This window comes from Mus musculus, chromosome 5, assembly GCF_000001635.26.
Source record: "Mus musculus strain C57BL/6J chromosome 5, GRCm38.p6 C57BL/6J".
Classification (NCBI taxonomy): Eukaryota; Metazoa; Chordata; class Mammalia; order Rodentia; family Muridae; genus Mus; species Mus musculus.
Window position 1 is genome coordinate 90,438,930 of NC_000071.6, and position 13,140 is coordinate 90,452,069.

General features: G+C 40.6%; 12 annotated features.

Annotated features, from left to right (window-relative positions):
* Positions 9,618-10,811: an enhancer, noted in NCBI's record as "-11 kb to -12 kb silencer". NCBI's record gives the evidence for it as "EXISTENCE:reporter gene assay evidence [ECO:0000049][PMID:1419909]".
* Positions 9,618-13,140: part of a biological region, named in NCBI's record as "albumin (Alb) 5' regulatory region", that runs on past the window's edge. NCBI's record gives its function as "regulatory_interactions: Alb".
* Positions 10,708-12,702: an enhancer, noted in NCBI's record as "-10 kb enhancer; NheI/BamHI fragment". NCBI's record gives its function as "enhancer in liver and kidney" and the evidence as "EXISTENCE:transgenic organism evidence [ECO:0001131][PMID:3678824]".
* Positions 11,041-11,641: a DNAseI hypersensitive site, noted in NCBI's record as "HS1; the nucleotide coordinates are approximate for this feature". NCBI's record gives the evidence for it as "EXISTENCE:in vivo cleavage assay evidence [ECO:0001075][PMID:3678824, PMID:3384331]".
* Positions 11,045-11,377: an enhancer, noted in NCBI's record as "-9.94 kb to -10.27 kb enhancer fragment". NCBI's record gives the evidence for it as "EXISTENCE:reporter gene assay evidence [ECO:0000049][PMID:1419909, PMID:1990282]".
* Positions 11,120-11,139: a protein binding site, noted in NCBI's record as "EBP20 site A". NCBI's record gives the evidence for it as "EXISTENCE:protein binding evidence [ECO:0000024][PMID:2922398]".
* Positions 11,148-11,170: a protein binding site, noted in NCBI's record as "Jun1 footprint". NCBI's record gives the evidence for it as "EXISTENCE:protein binding evidence [ECO:0000024][PMID:8114691]".
* Positions 11,160-11,178: a protein binding site, noted in NCBI's record as "EBP20 site B". NCBI's record gives the evidence for it as "EXISTENCE:protein binding evidence [ECO:0000024][PMID:2922398]".
* Positions 11,200-11,219: a protein binding site, noted in NCBI's record as "Jun2 footprint". NCBI's record gives the evidence for it as "EXISTENCE:protein binding evidence [ECO:0000024][PMID:8114691]".
* Positions 11,232-11,264: a protein binding site, noted in NCBI's record as "eG HNF3 site". NCBI's record gives the evidence for it as "EXISTENCE:protein binding evidence [ECO:0000024][PMID:8114691]".
* Positions 11,254-11,276: a protein binding site, noted in NCBI's record as "Jun3 footprint". NCBI's record gives its function as "negative regulation of promoter activity" and the evidence as "EXISTENCE:protein binding evidence [ECO:0000024][PMID:8114691]".
* Positions 12,225-12,437: a silencer, noted in NCBI's record as "-8.9 kb to -8.43 kb negative regulatory region; BglII/PstI fragment". NCBI's record gives the evidence for it as "EXISTENCE:reporter gene assay evidence [ECO:0000049][PMID:2370857]".

A 13,140-nucleotide genomic window follows, 5' to 3' on the forward strand; every position in this document is an offset into this window, starting at 1 on the left:
TAGCTGAGGAGACTGGGAACAAAGAATTGACCTTGTTCAATGGCAAAACCTCATCCATTGTTGAGGAAGGCTCCCCCTGGCCCCCGAGCACCCCAAGCCTCGGCCAATTCTCCATCTGAATACAGAAGTGTGAGACTTAATTCTCCAGATACTGTCACATTTTAGTGAGTGACTTTTATTGCAATTACCACTGCAGCTTTCCAGACCTACAAGCTGTCACCCACATTATAGAATGACAGGAGTCATTATTGACCCTCTCGAGGTGCAGTCTCCTAGCTGATACACAACTGCTGGACTCAGCAGGTCTCTTTCTCCCAAATCCAGGCTAGTCCTTGGAAGGCATTTGTATGTGTGGACTTTCTGTAACTCATTTGCCCAGAGTATACTTTTCAACGGACATAGTTTGCTCTTTGTCCGTGACTGTTGGGGGGTAGTATTTGCTGTCTGCTTGGACTTTGCAAATTTTCTGTGGTAAAGGATTACAGTGCAAATAACAGGTCAGTGGCCTTTGGAGGTAGATAAGCTGTTGTTGAAACCGTCTGAATGAATCCATTCTTCAATTCATCCAGTGATTTCTACTGGATACTTCTTGTACAAGAAAAGGCATTTGCAACTGGTAGAGATGACTCTAACGTGTAAAGTATTGACTATTTGTGTATAATATCAAGATTAAAAAAGTACTTTGAAGCCGGGCGTGGTGGCACACGCCTTTAATCCCAGCACTCGGGAGGCAGAGGCAGGCAGGTGGATTTCTGAGTTCGAGGCCAGCCTGGTCTACAGAGTGAGTTCCAGGACAGCCAGGGCTGCACAGAAAAACCCTGTCTCGAAAAACCAAAAAAACAAAACAAAACAAAACAAAACAAAAGAAAAGTACTTTGAAGAAATGGAGGTACATATTACTTGTAATTGACACTTAAGTATTCCTGTCTTGCATTAAAGGTTTGTGTGTGTGTGTGTTTATGTGTGTGTTCCTTTCTCTTTTAATTTATAAAATCCTTGAAGAGGTTAATGCCAATACATAGTCTCATAAAGGCTTAAAACTCTTTCTATATAACATAAGCTTGAGACATAAGTTTTTTTGGGCGAACTCTGTGCCTGGCTCCAACAACTGTATCTATAGATCTTATTCTTTGCACAGGATATTTACTTTTTAGGATCAAGTTATATAGGCACAGTCACCAAGATAGATTTCATGTCATGAAAAATACTATGCGTCATCATGTTATTGGTTAGTGTGAAATGACTAGCCAGTAATTGTCAACTAGGTTAATTTAGTGATAATATGCAGATTTATCTTCTAGCAGCTCATAAGACCTACAAGCTTTCCTGTCTGGATTAATTTGGCTTTCATTGTTTGGCCAGTAGGTATTAATTAATCAACTATACCTTAGTGAGTTCTCACAGTGTTTCAATACAGTTGCTTCTAGTGGATACTATATGTGATAGACAAATAAAATAACTAAGACTTTAGGACCTCTACTGTCCTCAAGGTTCACTCAGGAGAATGAGAGGAACCCTAGTCTGTTTTGCACAGCAAGCTCGTGACACATGCATCCAATCTTCCCTGCCTGCCCTCTTCAGTCCACACTCTTCCTGTTCATCACCTCACTTCTGCTGCTTTTCTCTGGCTTCCTCTGGCCTTTCCTCCACCCCAGTTCCTCTAACTTGTAGTATTGAGTTCCATTGTCAGCATCAGCCCTTTAGTGCGTGTATTTTTTTTTTTTGAGTGATCACGTGATCTCACTTAAGTCCATGACTTTAAGCACTAATTCACCCACAACGAGGACGTCTCTGAATCCTAGATTGTTATATTCTTATAACAAGGCCAAGAAAATTATTAATTACCTCCCCTCAATAGGTCATATCCTACCCCTACCCCACCCTGTCCACCCTTCCCCCCACTTAGTTCTATGGGTCAGTACCTCGCCATCACTATTGAGTCCAGTTTTGCTTATGTCTTATATCTAGTTTGTTAGTAACAGATGACAGCTCTATTCCCTAAGTATAGTCAGAACCTGACCACGAGTAACCTTTTCCCTTGCTGGCATCCCAGCCTAATGCATTATTGTCTTCTGCCTAGGACAGGGCCACAGCTTCCCAGCTTCCACGTAGCCCACTGCGGTCCTCCACATTCAGACAGTGACTTCCTAGAGCTAGTCCCGGAAACACCAGGATAAGGTTAGGCCTCCTTGCTGCGGCCGATATAGCTCATCTTCTGCCTCTCTTTGGACCTCAGCTCTCTGTTCTCCCATTGTGCACTCCACTCCACTATGGCTGCCCTGACTTCCTCTTAATCTGTAAGGGTCCGGCCTTGACTTCCTGTTAACCTCACCGTGTCTCTGAGGATCTCAGCTATAGTGTCCCTTTCTCGGACAAGCCTTTGAAACCAAAAGAGCAGTCCTTCACATCACAAAAGCTGATTTTTATTGTCTTCATCTTCAACAAATATTTGTTGAAACTTTGGCTGACTTTTTGTAACTTATTTGCAAGAACAAAGGACTTGAACCAATCATCTCTAATGACTTTTCTAATGGAAAATTCCATTCACTTAAATGTGGATTGGTCTGAATAATGAGAAACATAACAATGTCAGAATGATGCTCAGTTTCTCAGACCTCAATAAAGCATGTCTCTGTTCACTTACCTTAGCTATACAGAATGTCCTCTTCTCTTGTGGCCTCGTGTCCAGCTGGATAGCACTTTGCCTTGTCACAGGTATACAACTGATATTTCCTTGGAACATTTGAAATAAGATTCTATGCTAGCCCTAACCTGCTTTTAAAAATGGCAGTAATGATGCTGTTAGTTAAAAATGTTCAAGTGTTTGATCTGGTGAGATGGCATAATAGGTAACAGTACTTGCTGTGTAAGAAGGAAAACCTGAGTTCAAATCCTGGCTCCGGAGATGGGGTGGAAAGAGTGATCACTGGGCCTTACAAGCGCTGACAAAGAGCCAGTTTCAATGAGAGTCCCTATCTCAAGGGAACAAAGCTGACAATGGTAGAGCAGGACATCTGATATCTTCCTGGGTCTCTGCAGCGCATACACATAACTACACACACCTGTGTGCATATACCACACACCTAAAATACACATATACACATGTATATACAAGATTTCTTTTTTGTTTTTAAAATTCATTTCATGTCAACATTCTCTGACGTTGTTCTCACTCAATGTGCATTATTAACTCGTTGAATCTTTGTAGGCCTTCTACGAATACTGTCCCTAATAATCTGGAGGGAGACAAGGCGTGGTGATAAGGGACCTTTACTGGTTTCCACATAGCAAGTGAGTGGTGGAGCTGGCATTTGAAGTGTGAGGTCCTTTCCCAGGTCTGTGTGTGACAAATGAGTGAGAGTTCTCAGGCAGAGTTGACCACAGAAAGTGGAAATATACGAGAGGTATAGTGGGTACCTCATCATCAGGTGAATGAAAACAGAAAGAGTACAGAAGCTCTATGAGGTGCCCTGCTCCCTCTCCAAAAAGTCTGTCCATCACTGCTGAAAGGAAGCCTCCCACCCCCAAACCAGCTCCTTGCTTCCCCTCTCACTGGGCTCAGGTTGTGTTTACAGTCAGACACTCCTCTGCTCTTGCTTTAGACAGCAGTTTTTTTATCTGAGCAACCACCCATCTTCAAACATTCCACAGATGTTTCCCTTAACTTGCTTGCTTTGAAAGGTTATCATCAACACAGACAGAGCGAAAACAAACTCATATAGAATCTCCTTACAGGCGCAAATCTGTGTGGGCTAGACATCCGGGGTCAGAGTTTTGAAAGCATGTCCTTTCTGTATCTATTAGCAATGGCAATGTGACAAATGAAAGGGATATACTAAATATTTATAGCAAAGTATCTGACGACTGTTTTTTATAAAACAGCACTTCATGTGCACATATGTATGTATTTGTATGGTGGGCTGTCAGAGGACAACCTGAGGTATCAGTTCTCCCCTTCCATCATGTGATCTCAAGGATTGAACTGGTGTTGTTGGGCTTGGCAGCAAGTGCCTTTACCCACAGAGCCATCCCACTTTCTCTATGACTGTTCTGGGAATACTAGCATAAAATAGAGTAGTAGATTCCATTTCAGATCTACAATGAGACTGCATACTATTTGAAATAGCTTTGGCAACTTTAAAAAAATTAAATAATTCACCATTGACTGACACACAAAAATATAAAAATTGTACTAAAAGTATAGCACAGTTGTAGAACACAATTTGATAACATCTGATATCTTGATATGAGTATACATTGTATAATTTTAAAATTATATTTATTTATTTGAATTTTTTATGCATGGGTTTGGGCTGTGAGGACAGGTGCCCATGAAGGCCAAAAGTTTGAATCGAGTTAGAGATGGAGTTATGTAAGCTGCCTCATATGGGTGCTAGGGACCAAAATTGGTCCCTCAGCAAGAGCTGTTTGTGCTCTTAACTGCTGAGCTGTCTCTCCAGCCCAACACACTGTACATAAATACATAATGTTTATGTTGAGTTAAAAATATATCTATCTCTTCAAACATTTTTCATTTTATTATGGTGAAAACTTAAAAAAACACTTTCTTTTATCTTTAAAAAATTTTTCCAAAGCATGTTGTAGTCATACATTTTTCTTTATATGTATAAATAACAATAGTTAAAGAAGAGGAGACTGTGACTTTGGAATGGTCGGGAGGGCATGGAAGGGTAGGAGACAGAGTAAAGAGATGCTATAATTATATTTTAATTGAGTATAAAGGTCTATCTGTGTAGTTCTTTAATGTCAATGTGCTGTATGATAGCATGGCAGATGTCTTGCCGCTATGGAACTTTAACGTACATCCATTGCCCTATTGTGCCTGATTCTTGCCTTTCTGCAACTCTTCCCGTCTCCTGTAAACACCGTTCTACTCTATGGGATCAACTTTTCCAGAATCCACACACAAGCAGGTCATGGAACATGTATCTGTCTGTACCTGGTTTATTTCTCTTAACATTATAACCCCTAGTTCCTCCCAAGGTGTCTCAAAAGGCAGGTTTCATTCTTTGGTTGAAAAATGTTCCACGGAGTCACAGATACACTACACTAGTGCTTCACTTCCTGGGCTGCAGCCAGTGTTTTCCCTCCTCCTCGTCCTCCTCCTCTTTCTCCTCCTCCTCCTCCTTCTCCTCCTCCTCTTCTCCCTCCTCCTTTTCTCGCTCCTCTCCTCTCCTCCCCTCCCTCTTCCCCTTCCTCCTCTTCCTCTTCCTCTTCCTCCTCCCTTCTCCCTCCTCTTTTTCCTCCTCTTCCTCTTCTTTTGGTTGATTGTGTTGTGTCTTCTACCAGCTGCCTGACTTATTGCTGGGGATTTTACAGAGAAGCCACAAAGCATCTATGACATTCAGAGACTCTAAGAACGAAGAATAAACACCACCAGACAGAAGGTTCGTCTTCATACCACTTGGGAACAAGAAATACATCTCCTGCACTCTGAAATTTTCACCATCAATAACCAGGGACTTAACTTGGCCAACACTATAGTTTTGAGAGACTATCGGAGAACAGCCATACTGTTGATTTTTAGGAAGTGAACGCAGGGCATCAAGCATGCCAGGCAAGTGTTCTACCACTGATCTACATCCCTCATCCCTAATTTATAATTGGATATGTTCCTTGGTTTTGGACTTAGACACGTGTCTTAATCTATACCATTCTATCTCAACTTTGGTTTTATGAAACAAGACAGTAGTGATATTCTGAAATAAGGTTTTCAGGGGGACAAATGCACTAATGTGCATAAGTATTGCTAAGAGTTGACACATTCAGGCATTTTACTAATTTTTGTTGAACACGCTGCCACAGTCCCAGGCATCTCTTCCCTCCATACATAGCCAATGCTCAGTGGGGTTATTGAGCATCCAAAGGAACTCGAAGGCGCTTGAGGTGTTCACATTTGCATTCTTCCAAATGCAAAACTAAAATAACAAGTAGTACAATACCTACAAGTATAAAATACTCACAATTTAATCAGCCACTTATATTGAAAAGCTGCAACTAAAAATGAAAACAGAGTAATATATGTAACTATATAATTGCGACAACACGGGGCTGGGGGGGGATAACGATGCTTCAGAGATGGGAGGGTTTACATAGGCTGGGGGAGGTGGTCCTATAAGCACAGACTGTGGTCTGGAAACGAACATGCCGACTGGGGAGAGTGGAGATGACCTCCAAGCATTTTATATATTGCTTACCTACTATGGTATTTTATATTTTGTTGATTTACCAAAATATAATGGTTACAATATGATTAATGACAGAATTTATATGTGAAAGAGAAATAGAGGATTATACCATGAAGATAATTTCTTATTTTCTTTTGTTGTCCATATGCTCATCAATTCAAAAGCATTTTGAGCATGCCTGATGTGTCAGCTGTGTGCTTTGCCACCAGAGTTGCTGCAGCAATGACCAAAGTCAGAGGGAACTGGGACTTTATAAACTAGTGGAATCAAATTGTAGACATTGTGAATACCAAGGAAAGAGCCCAGATGGCTTAAAGGCTAATGGGAAGTCATCAAAGCATATGTATATATATAAATTTTGGGGCTTATTGTAGTAGATAGGGATAGAGGTGTGGGCATTGCTTCTGACCAGATGGGAAGAACATAGAAGTGAGATCTTACACCAGAGCAGGGCCAGTGTCCTGGGTGTAAGGATAAATATAAGGTTGGGTCAAAACCATTTAGCTAAGTAAAACTAATTGATGGATCAAAATATTTATGTTAAGTTACTCCAAAGCTACAAAGATGGGTAACATGGAGAATGTTGGTATCATAAACCAAATAGATAATTTTGAAACTTGGGCCAGAAAGATGGTAAGAGCCAGAGGGAATAGACTTCTTCTGCATTAAAACAGTATTTTCTAGACTTGACTAAAGTTGCACACATGACCTCAAAGAAGCTGGAACTGCATGGGAAGACTTGTGCAGCATCAAAGCAACATGTGTCGGGAGGGACCAGGAAGTCCCACCCTGACCTGAAGAGCTATTGACAGTTGATAGCTTCTGAGGGAGTGAGACTTGGACATGCAGGTGCTGAAAGGCTAGAATGCTCCAGAAGTGGTACCCATGAACATACAGGAAATACTAAATGGACTCAGTGGGCATTTAAGAGAGAGAGGGCAAGGGATGAAAGAAAGGAAGGTGTGTGTGTGAGAGAGAGAGACAGAGCAAGACAGACAGAGAACAGAGAACACATGAAGTTCAGGGAGAGACGTGGGATGAGAAGGAGATATGTCAGGGAGAAAAAGGGGGAATTAAAACACACTGTATATGTATGAATATTACATAACAGATTTTAAAAATTAAATTTGGAGAAAACTTAGATGAGTGTCCGGGTATGGTAAGCAACTGGTTTTGAACATATTGCTGTTCTGTGCTCACGCCAAGTGGGTCTCCTGAGAAGGGGATGGATCTCCGTTTTATTTTCAACAGTGACTAGAGGAGGGAAAGGTTTACATGATGAGCAAATATACACAAGTGGAATAAAGCTTTTGCAGATGGAACTGACACTCTGCAGTGGATTTGATGAAATTTCTGTTCTTTGTGATGCTGGGATTTGATCTCAGGGCTCTGTATGTACTCTATGACTGTGACTTACCCTCAACGTTTTGTTGATCAATTCAATTCCAGTCTGATCCATTTATGCCACTCAAACCTGCTTTCAAAACACATGGTTCACTTGGTGATTGTGTGAAAGCTGCTGAAAGGTAGCTGGGAATTGCAATTATTATAGTATTGTAAGTATTTCTGGTGGTAAGGATCTCATAGAAAAAAAGTCAAGGTGGATAGATATTTTAGAATCATAATTAAGAAATATGTTTGAGTTAAGAGGACACACAACTGAAGCCCAAATCTTTACGTTATAAGCAGAGCATCCTCCAGTACAAGAGGAAGTTTGAGAGCCATTTATTATTGTATGGATATCAAAGGACATTAAAAATATCTACTCTGAAGTCTGTTCACTGTGATTTAAAAACATGTAAACACGTGAAGATATGACTTAGCGAGTTTCCCTATTTAATAAAGAAGTCAGCAGTCCCCTTCTTGTAGGCACACATCACATGTGAGCTTCCCATGATTACAGTGTTAAGTGACACTGAGCATGAGCCAAAGAGTCATCTCTGTGCTGGTGTGGGGTACCAGCCAGAGTCATCTCTGTGCTGGTGTGGGGTACCAGCCAAAGAGTCATCTCTGTGCTGGTGTGGAGTACCATAACTGTCCTTTGATTTGATTGATGAAGGAGCTACTGCATGCACCTATCTGGTGAGGGGCCACAAATATATTTCTCTACCACAAATGGTTTTATTTGCAGGTGGCCAAGACCACTGGGACTATATTGCTACTCGAACTTCTAGAGGGTCCCCTTTCCTTATGAACCTAAGCAGAATACCAGAGACTGTGTGTGTAAAATATATTGCTTTGAGACTTACATTTGGGTGGATAGGCAAAGAAGGCACATTGTGGGCACCAGCATTTGGGTGATGAATGGAACAGGCCTATTTAAAGAGACCTCAGCTTGCCTAATGGCCAAAATGTTTTTAGCCTCTTTGGTATGTCAGGGTTGAAGTAAGATAGCTCTGCCAGCCTCTATCCTACCCCTCTAACCATGCAAATGCTCATTATATTCTAATGAGAAAAGTGTGTGTGTGTGTGTGTGTGTGTGTGTGTGTGTGTGTGTGTGTGTAGGGAACATATGATGTGAAGTTGCTAATGGCTGCTTGCCATTAAAGGAAAGACAGAACAAGCAGTTTTTGAACAGCCCACGAGAGACTCCAAAGTTTACTGGCCAAAGTTCATGCCTTAGCCAGTGTTTGCACAGGACAGCTAACCTTCTGTCCTAGTGGACAGGACCTATGTGGTGACATTTGGGGACCCATGGAACCACTGCTTCAGGCACGTTCCATCGTGAGTCAGAGTTCACTCATTATGTGGTAAGAGGCAGAGTAACTGCCCTTCTAAGTATCTATATTTTAGGGAAAGTTAGGTATAGTTTGCAGTCATCAGACCACTGCATTTGCCAGAAAGTGAAGAAACAGAAATTGATATGGTCATATATAAGAGCTAAGGAACACGGGAATTAGAGGCTGGTTCCTAGGGGAGGATTGGAACACATCCGGTGGAGAGTCCGAGACAGCTGTTTGAGGGTGTAGCTGGCAGAGGGGAACCCAGGGGTTATGATGAGTCCAGTGAGAGGCTAGGGAGGGAGGGGAGCAGGACAGAGCAGCTTTCTTCACTCTTTACCTGGTCTCTTCCTGTTTGTTGCTTGTGATAACACGGTCTTGATTTTTCTCCCATGCCCCTGGTCACCTGCTCTTGAATCTTGAATCTTTCTTAAGATTCCATTGTGGCTTTCTTCTTCATGGATACTTTTACTCCCCCGCCCCAAGATAATGTAATTTTTATTTTTTGAAAAAAATACTCTTACTATATAGCCTAGGTTGCCTTAGAACTTGTGACCCTTCAGCTTCAGACTCCTGTAATTACAGATGTGTGCTACCATACTTGGCAATTTCTACCTTCTTCATTATGCATGGTGTTCCTAGGTTAGGCCTTGCCTGAGACCTCTATTTAATATATAATCATCTAAAAGATATCTGCTTTTAGAAGATTCAAATATGCCTGAAACTGAGCATGTGCAGGTCCCACCTTGCTACATCACTCTGGTCTTTGGCCAATGCTTTTCAACCACCGAGCGATAGGATATACTGATGTTAAGAAGACATTTCAGGCCCCAGAAGATTCTCAAGGCCGTTTGGATAGGGAATTCCATAGTCAGAGTCCCTGAGCTGTGGTCTAGCAGAAAAGGAAGACAGACTGGGTGGGCACATGTTATTGGTTTTATTGACATCAGGGGAACAATATAGCTGAAGGACAAAGGAGATTTTCTAACATGTTGTAGAGAAAGGGGTTTTCTTGTTAGGTCAAAGGCCAATACTATTCATGGTCCCGTGCCCCCCATATCTCCATGGCTGTCCGATTCTAAACCATTGATAGAATTCAAGGTCTTGTCTTCTATTGCTGGGGTTATAGCGTTAATTCTCTGACTAGTTTTCTTACCTGCTTTCCTCTTGTCTTTTCTAACCTCTCCCCCAAATTAGAGCGGCGGTAGTCCTGTGCATAATCAGATTAGCTCATTGAACTAAGGAAGCCATTCAATAGCTGTGGACTACAAGCTTAAATGTTTAACTACAGCTAATATGAGCTACAATGCCATCTTCAATACACCCCATCTCATCTCGTACCAGGCTTCTCTATAACCTTTGGTTAATCTTTCCTAGCTTGGTGTGTGTGTGTATGTGTGTTTAATTTTTAAATTCTTGTTCTGCCTTAAGCATTGTCTCATGATATTTCTTTTATCTTAAAGTCTTTTTTTTTCCTTCACTATTCATGCCCACTGAGTGCTTTTCAGCTTATATGCATTACCCTCAGTAGCGTCTCTCAAGCTCCCAGGCCAATGGTGTTCCGAAGTAATGGTTAAATCAGGAATATTATTTTGTCTTTAGTTATCTGTATGAACTAGTGTATCAGTCATCTTAGATAAACAATTTCCCGAAGATGATCTGTTCCTTTCTTCGGGGATATTATTTTTTGAAGGAGTCTGTACTATTAAAATAACCCTATCCCCAAACTTAGCTTAGAAGCCCAAATACTTGAAAATTCTGCATTTTCTTTTCTGCCGGCTAGCTTCCTTAGCATGACGTTCCACTTTTTTCTAAGGTGGAGCTTACTTCTTTGATTTGATCTTTTGTGAAACTTTTGGAAATTACCCATCTTCCTAAGCTTCTGCTTCTCTCAGTTTTCTGCTTGCTCATTCCACTTTTCCAGCTGACCCTGCCCCCTACCAACATTGCTCCACAAGCACAAATTCATCCAGAGAAAATAAATTCTAAGTTTTATAGTTGTTTGGATCGCATAGGTAGCTAAAGAGGTGGCAACCCACACATCCTTAGGCATGAGCTTGATTTTTTTTGATTTAGAACCTTCCCCTCTCTGTTCCTAGACTACACTACACATTCTGCAAGCATAGCACAGAGCAATGTTCTACTTTAATTACTTTCATTTTCTTGTATCCTCACAGCCTAGAAAATAACCTGCGTTACAGCATCCACTCAGTATCCCTTGAGCATGAGGTGACACTACTTAACATAGGGACGAGATGGTACTTTGTGTCTCCTGCTCTGTCAGCAGGGCACTGTACTTGCTGATACCAGGGAATGTTTGTTCTTAAATACCATCATTCCGGACGTGTTTGCCTTGGCCAGTTTTCCATGTACATGCAGAAAGAAGTTTGGACTGATCAATACAGTCCTCTGCCTTTAAAGCAATAGGAAAAGGCCAACTTGTCTACGTTTAGTATGTGGCTGTAGAAAGGGTATAGATATAAAAATTAAAACTAATGAAATGGCAGTCTTACACATTTTTGGCAGCTTATTTAAAGTCTTGGTGTTAAGTACGCTGGAGCTGTCACAGCTACCAATCAGGCATGTCTGGGAATGAGTACACGGGGACCATAAGTTACTGACATTCGTTTCCCATTCCATTTGAATACACACTTTTGTCATGGTATTGCTTGCTGAAATTGTTTTGCAAAAAAAACCCCTTCAAATTCATATATATTATTTTAATAAATGAATTTTAATTTATCTCAATGTTATAAAAAAGTCAATTTTAATAATTAGGTACTTATATACCCAATAATATCTAACAATCATTTTTAAACATTTGTTTATTGAGCTTATTATGGATGAATCTATCTCTATATACTCTATATACTCTAAAAAAGAAGAAAGACCATAGACAATCATCTATTTGATATGTGTAAAGTTTACATGTGAGTAGACATCAGATGCTCCATTTCTCACTGTAATACCATTTATAGTTACTTGCAAAACTAACTGGAATTCTAGGACTTAAATATTTTAAGTTTTAGCTGGGTGACTGGTTGGAAAATTTTAGGTAAGTACTGAAACCAAGAGATTATAAAACAATAAATTCTAAAGTTTTAGAAGTGATCATAATCAAATATTACCCTCTAATGAAAATATTCCAAAGTTGAGCTACAGAAATTTCAACATAAGATAATTTTAGCTGTAACAATGTAATTTGTTGTCTATTTTCTTTTGAGATACAGTTTTTTCTGTCTAGCTTTGGCTGTCCTGGACCTTGCTCTGTAGACCAGGTTGGTCTTGAACTCAGAGATCTGCTTGCCTCTGCCTTGCAAGTGCTAGGATTAAAAGCATGTGCCACCACTGCCTGGCTACAATCTATGTTTTATAAGAGATTATAAAGCTCTGGCTTTGTGACATTAATCTTTCAGATAATAAGTCTTTTGGATTGTGTCTGGAGAACATACAGACTGTGAGCAGATGTTCAGAGGTATATTTGCTTAGGGGTGAATTCAATCTGCAGCAATAATTATGAGCAGAATTACTGACACTTCCATTTTATACATTCTACTTGCTGATCTATGAAACATAGATAAGCATGCAGGCATTCATCATAGTTTTCTTTATCTGGAAAAACATTAAATATGAAAGAAGCACTTTATTAATACAGTTTAGATGTGTTTTGCCATCTTTTAATTTCTTAAGAAATACTAAGCTGATGCAGAGTGAAGAGTGTGTGAAAAGCAGTGGTGCAGCTTGGCTTGAACTCGTTCTCCAGCTTGGGATCCTTAACCCCATGTATCCTCTCCTACCTTTGAGGACACCTTCTCATGCCGTAAGACTGTCACACGCCACACGGGAAGCACACAATCGCAGCATTTCAAGGAGGAAGGACCCCAGGGATAATTTTATCCCAGTTGATTTACATGGCATGGAGACAATAACAGATCTGCAGGTCCAAGGCAGTGGCAAGAAATTGAGCTGAATTAAGCTTCAGTCAACAACTAAGAAGCTGGGAGGATAATGGGAAATTTGAGTAGTACAGGCATAAATTCCAGGGGCTCGATCTAGCAAGAAGGAAGGACAGAAAAGTACATTTTTGTCATTGGAACTATGGTAAAAGAGGTTGAACAGATCAAACAAACCGAAAATAGTGATTTTGTGTGCATTTATTTACTATATACTCGACAATGCTTTCATGAAAGAAGTGTGGTTTAAACAGATAC